This window comes from Chiloscyllium punctatum, chromosome 15, assembly GCF_047496795.1.
Source record: "Chiloscyllium punctatum isolate Juve2018m chromosome 15, sChiPun1.3, whole genome shotgun sequence".
Lineage (NCBI taxonomy): Eukaryota > Metazoa > Chordata > Chondrichthyes > Orectolobiformes > Hemiscylliidae > Chiloscyllium > Chiloscyllium punctatum.
Window position 1 is genome coordinate 51,432,873 of NC_092753.1, and position 7,453 is coordinate 51,440,325.

Consider the following 7,453-nt stretch of genomic DNA (forward strand, 5'->3'; position numbering starts at 1 on the left):
GTTTGGGAGGGGGCGTGTTCAGTGTGATGGTGTTGAAGATGCTGTTCTCAGTCCGGACTGACTGAGGTCTCCCAGTCAAAAAGTCCAGGATCCAGTTACAGGGGGAGGTATACAAGCCCAGCAGACTCAGCTTTCCAATCAGATGCTGGGGAATGATAACATTAAATACAGAACTGAAATCGATGAACAGTAATCTGACCTTGCTGTCCTTTTTATCCGGGTGGGTGAGGGCCAGATTGAGGGTGGTGGCGATGGCATCATCTGTTGAGCAGTTGGCCCATATCCCTCTAAATCTTTTCTATTAATATACACTTCCAGATGCCTTTAAATGTCTCAACCTCTTCCTCTGGCAGCTCATTCCATACACGTACCACCCTCTCCATGCAACGTTGCCCCTTAGATCCCATTTAAATCTTTCCCCTCTCATCCTAAACCTATGGTCTCAAATTCTGGACTCCCCCACCCCAGGGAAAGGACTTTGTCTATTTATACTATTCATGCCCCTCATAATTTTATAAACCTCTATAAGGTCACCACTCAGCCTCCAACGCTCCAAGGAAAACAGCCCAGCCTATTCAGCCTCTCCCTATATCTCAAATCCTCCAACCCTGGCAATATCCTTGTAAATCTTTTCTGAATCCTTTCAAGTTTCACAACGTCCTTCCTATACGAGGGACACCAGAATTGCATACAATATTCCAACAGTGGCCTAACCAATGTCCTGTACAGCTGCAACATGTCCTCCCAACTCCTATACTCAATGCTCTGACCAACAAAGGAAAGCATACCAAATACCTTCTTCACTATCCTATCTACCTGCGACTCCACTTTCAGGGAATTATGAACCTGCAGTCCAAGGTCTCTTTGTTCAGCAACACTCCCAGACCTTCCCATTAAGTATATAAATCCTGCCCTGATTTGCCTTGCCAAAATGCAGCACCTCACATTTATCTAAATTAAACTCCATCTGCCAACCCCATTGGCCCATCTGATCAATATCCCATTGTACTCTGAGGTAACCTTCTTCGCTGTTCACTACACCTCCAGTTTTGGTGTCTTCTGCAAACCTACTAACTATAACTCCTATGATCACATCCAAATCATTTATATAAATGATGAAAAGCAGTGGACCCAGCACCGATCCTTGTGGCACACCACTGGTCATAGGCCTCCAGTCTGAAAAGCGACCCTCCACCAGTACTCTCTAACTTCTACCTTTGAGTCGGTTCTGCAACCACATGGCTAGTTCTCCTTAATTCCGTGTGATCTAAGCTTACTAATGAGTGTCCCATGGGGAACCCTGTCGCATGCCTTACTGAGGTCCATTTGGATCACGTCCACTGCTCTGCCTTCATCAATCCTCTTTGTTACTTCTTCAAAAAACTCAATCAAGTTAATGATTCTGGCATGCTGTTGGTCCAGTCTTCTGGCACCTCACCTGTGACTATCGCTGATGCAAGTGTCTCAGCAAGAGGCCCAGCAATCACTTCTCTAGTTTCCCACAGAGTCTTTGGGTACACCTAATCAGATCCTGGGGATTTATCAACTTTTATGCATTTTAAGACATCCAGCACCTCCTCTTCTTTAATAAGGACATTTTTCAAAATGTCACCAACTATTTCCCCACATTGTATATCTTCCTTGTCCTTCTCACTGATGCAAAATACTTGCTTTCTATTTCCCCTATCTCTTGCAGTTCCACATATTGGCTGTGTTGCTGATCTTTGAGGGGTCCTATTCTCTCCCTAGTTACCCTTTTGGCCTTAATGTATTTATAAGCTCCCTTTAGATTCTCCTTTACGCTATTTGTCAAAGCTATCTCCCTTTTTGCACTCCTGATTTATCTCTTAAGTACTGTATATTCCTACTGCCTTTATACTGTTCTAAGGACTCGCTCGATCTCTGTCTGTACCTGACGTATGCTTCCTTTTTCTTAACCGAAACTTCAAATTCTCTAGTCATCCAGCATTCCCTACACCTACCAGCCTTGCCTTTCACCCTAACAGGAAAATTATGTCTGTGGACTTTCGTTATCTCACTTCTGAAGGCTTCATATTTTCCAGCAATCTCTTTACCTGCGACCATCGACCCCAATCAACTTTTGAAAGTTCTCACCTAATACCATCAAAATTGGCCTTCCTCCAATTTAGAATTTTAATTTTTAGATCCAGTCTATCCTTTTCCATCACTATTTAAAAATTAATATAATTCTGGTCCTGGCCCCAAAGCTCTCCTCCACTGACATCTTGGTCACTTTGGCCTTATTTCCCAAGCGTAGGTCAAGTTTTGCACCTTCTGTCATAGGTGCATCGTACTTAGCAACACAAAAGAAGAAGGACTGCAGAAATAAGTCATCCGCATAAATAATTTCCCCATGTCCTTTGTTTTTAGCAGACGCTTTTTGTTAGACTAGTAACAGAATCGCAAATATCTAAACAAAATCAAATCCAGATCATTCATCCTGGAAGCGAGTAGCTATTATGTTGTTTCTGGTCTCTTAGGCTTCATGATACATTGCCCTGACACACTACCTCAGACAAACATTCTGATGAATGCTCTATTTAGCAGCAAAATCTTCATTCTCATTGTTGATTCCCCATTCCCTCTGCATCTTGGACATTGCCTCTGTGCTGGCTCTGATTGTGAAGAGCACAGCATGTCAGATTGATGCAGCACATTTTTTCTGGCGCAAGCCCTGATGGAGTGGTCCAGGCATCAAAACCTCATTCTCAGGTGAGAAATGGTCTGTTTCATTATTATGGCCTTAGTGGAATCATGAGCAGTGTTGTATCTTCATCTTGCATCATAAAGGTGACATGAATTTGGCACTAATACTCATATATGCTTTGAACATTTGTGGAGAAAAGGTTTTTTCAGTTGGTAAAGTCTGCCAGTTACTGATGGGGCACTCTCAAAGCAATAAGGGTACCACCAGAAAGAAGAGCCAGCAATGGAGGAGAATCCCACAGTCCGGTCTGCTTGACACTCATTGCCACAAGGGAAGAATGTGAAGTGCTGCATTCTGGACAGAAAGGTATCAGTAACATCCCAGATTTATTTATGAGTTGAGCATAAGGGATGCCACACTGCATCCCAGGTGCCCCTTGAAAATAAGCATCTGACATAAAGTTCAGATCAGCTGTGACTTTGATAGCTTGGATGGGAATGCAATCAGTCTTTTTGAGAGCAAGTCCTGCCCTCACAGATAACACAGTCTGGTTATGATGGTCTAGCACAGCCTTAATCAGTCCTGTGCTGCCTTTCAGATAATTGAAGGGAATGACAGTGAGATCTGTAGATCCAAGTTCTCATCATTCTCATGCACCTCTTTGAGGGATCTTGACCTGTTCTTTCCCTCTCTGGAAGTTGTGAAGTTGCTGATGGGTGGTGGTGTTCTTGCTGGACTTGCTGACAATGTCCTAATCACTGTCTCTTTCTGCATTATCTCTGTGGAAACAGAAAGGCTACAATGACAGTGGTGGCATTATCCATGTGATCACTGGCATCTGATCTTATAAGTGTGCACAGTGCATCCAACTGTCAAAGCAAGCTTCTTAACTGCTGTTTATTATTTAAACATTAGCTTTTTTGAAGACCTAACATGATTTATCAGAATATAAGTAACACTAAAGATTATTGATTCAAGGTGGGAGTATTCATGCCTTTGAGCCATGAAGCCTCGAGTCAAGTCCCACCTCCTTCACAAGTTTATTGTAGCGCATCTGAACTGGTTAATTTAGAAATCTACATATTTATAAATATATATAGCCCCCAAAGCAATCTTAAATTCCTTTTCAATCTTGTAAACAAATTGCTCAATGTCCCCATAGAAAATCATCAACATGCATCATACCAACGCCTGAGAGTTTCCCTTCACAGAAACAGTAGTAGAACATTGCTGTCTATGTAAAGAAATGCTTGTTAACATCATTCCTGATCAACAGTTATGTCCCGTTCATCTGCACTCTGCCACCAGAGAAGGTACATCCTCTCTTTCTACAAAACTTATCTATGCAGACTGTCCTTATAAATTAATGCTCTTAACTCCTGCTTAATTCTGATTAATCTGAACTGCATCTCTGAAATGCCAAAATATCCTCCCTGAGGCGTGGTGTTCAAAATTAACTTTGTACTTTAATTGGGATCAAGGCAGAGCTTTGTATAACTATGATATTACTTCTACTGCTTTCCAGAAATCTTAAAATAACAATTTACAAACCATTTAAATTGTGTTTATTAGTTTATAGAATGGGAGCATTGCTGGCAAGACCAGCATTTGTTGTCCATCACCAATTACCCTTGAAATGAGTGATTTGTAATTATTGATGATTTCTGTACTTGGACCCCTATATCTTTCTGTTTATCCACATTCCTAATTTCTGTCCATTTTTAAACAATACTTTGGTCCATCTTACATCCCAATCTCACATTTTCACACATTAAATACCATCTTTCCTGGTTTTGCCCACATCTTAGTTTATCAGTGCCCTTTTGTAACTTCTCTACTCCTATTTATTGTGAGTTTGCTTTAACAGAAAATAATTTCTAAACTTAAATTGAATTTGATGTCAAGATTCTAATTTTAGTGTGTTGCTTCCAACAAAAGAAGACAAGCTAAAATCAAGAAAAAAGGAACAGGGCTGTCTGAGTTTTCAATAATAATAGTGCTTTAAAACATTTAGCAAATAGCCTCTCATCTATCTGTTAGCCATGTTACATCCAAGAGTCACAAGGACACAAGAAATAGAAGCAGGACTAGACCAAATAACCCATCAAGATCTTTCCATTATTCAATTTGATCATGACTGTTCTTAAGTTTCAACTTCACTTTCCCACCTTTTCCTAATTACCCTTGTTTCTGGAGAAATCAACAATTTGTCAGTCCCAACTTTAAATCTAGCCAATGTTGGAACATCCACATCTCTCTGTGATAGAGAATTCCAAAGATTCACAAATCTTGAAGTGAATGATTTTCTTTGCTCCCAGACCAAAATGATCATTCTGTTATCCTGAAGCTGTGCCTCTGTGTTTTAACTTACCCTGCCAGCATAAACAATTCTGAGTGGGCCTTGATGGGGTGAACATTGAGATTCTCATTCTTCTAACCCAACCAGAAAGCAAAGACTCAATTCAACTTTTCATCATGGGAGAGGCTTCTAATCCCAGGGACCAGTCTAGCTATCCTCTGCTGTACTGCTTCCAGTGCATGTATTTTCCTCTTTAAAAATGGAGACCAAAACAGTGCACAGTAGTCCAGTTGTGATTCTCAAAGTTCTGTATAATTGTTGCAAGACGTCTTTACTCTTATTCTCAAACCCAATGCAAAAAGACCTAAAGCTACTTACCTTCACAATTGCTTATTGAACCTGCATACTAACTTTGTGTTCTTGTATTAATATGTAAATGCAAATAGCAGCAAGTCTGAAAATCAATTGATAATCAATTGATCATCAAGACTGATTATCAATTGATAATTCTGCTTTTATATTTTGCAAACAAAGTGAATAACCACACCATACTCCATTTCCTTGCTCAATCACTTAGTTTGTTTTTATTTTTTGAAATCTCTATGTTCTCTGCACAGGTTGCATTTCCACGAGCTTTTTATTGTTTATGCACTTAGATAAACTACTTTCTGTCTCTTTGTGTAAGTTATGATTGTAAATAACTATGGTGTCCACAACGATCCTCACAGATCTTCACTAGTAACAGCTTGTTAAACTGAAAATGCTTGCTTTATACCTATTAGAGTCATAGAGCTGTGCAGAACGGAAACAGACCCTTCGGTCCAACTCTTCCATGTCGACCAGATATCCTAACCTAATCTTGTCCCATTTGCCAGCACTTGGCCCATAGTCCTCTAAACATTTCCTATTCATACACCCATCCAAATGCCTTTTAAATGTTGTAATTATATTGGCCTCCATCACTTCCTCTGACAGTTCATTCCATACACGCACCACCCTCTGTGTGAAAAAGTTGCCCTTAAGGTCCCTTTTTATCTTTCCCCTCTCACCCTAAATCTATGTCCTCTACTTCTGGACTACTCCATCCCAAGGAAAAGACTTTTGTCTATTTACCCTAACCATGCCGCTCATGATTTTATAAATATTTATAAGGTCACCCCTCAGCCTCCAATGCTCCAGGGAAAACAGTTCCAGACTATTCAGCCTCTCCCTATAGCTCAATTCCTCCAGCCCTGGCAACATCCTTGTAAATCTTTTCTCAACCCTTCCAAGCTTTACAACATCCTTCCGATAGGAAGGAGTCCAGAATTACACGCAATATTCCAAAAGTGGCCTAATCAACGTCCTGTACAGCTGCAACATGACCTCCCAACTTCTATACTCAAAACCCTGACCAATAAAGGAAAGCATACCAAACACCTTCTTCACTATCCTATCTAGCTGCGCCTCTACTTTCAAGGACCTATGAACCTGTACTCCAAGGTCTCTTTGTTCAGCAACTCCCTAGAACCTTCCCATTAAGTGTATAAGTCTGTTTTGCCTTTCCAAAATACAGTACCTCACATTTATCTTAATTAAACTCCAACTGTCACTCCTCAGCCCATTGGCCTATCTGATCAAGATTCCATTGTAATCTGAGGTAACCTTCTTCGCTGTCCACTACACCTTCAATTTTGGTGTCATCTGCAAACTTACTAACTATACCTCCTATGTTCACATCTAAACCATTTATATAAATGATGAAAAATAGTGGACCCAGCTCCGATCCACCAGTCACAGGCCTCCAGTCTGAAAAGCAACACTCCCACCACCATTATCTGTCTTCTACCTTTGAGCCAGTTCTGTATCCAGATAGCTATTTCTCCCTGTATTCCGTGATATCTAACCTTGCTAACCAGTCTGCCATGGGGAACTTTGTCAAACGCCTTACTGATTGATGACATCTACTGCTCTGCCCTCATCAATCCTCTTTGTTATTTCTTCATCACGAATCAAGTTCGTGAGACATGATTTCCCATACACAAAGCCATGTTGACTATCCCTAGTCAGTCCTTGCCTTTCCAAATACGTGTAAATCCTATCCCTCAGGATTCCCTCCAACACCTTGGACCACCGACGTCAGGCTCACCGGTCTATAGTTCCCTGGCTTGTCCTTACCACCTGACTTTTGTTTACTTCAAGTACATAACCGCATATCCACAATCCATGAGCCCCTATTACATGTTCTAATTTTCTGTGCGACACCTCATCAAAAAAGCTTTTAGAAATCCAAATACACTCCATCAATTTGTTTCCCTTTATCTACCTCACTAATTGCATCCTCAAAGACCTGGATAAATTTGCCAAACACAAATTCCCTTTTATGTAGCCAGGTTAACTTTGTTAGATGATACTGTGATCTTCTAAATACATTAAGATTTACTTAAATATAGATTCAAGTACTTACCTGACAACTGATGTCAGGGTGACTATCCTGCTGTTTTGTT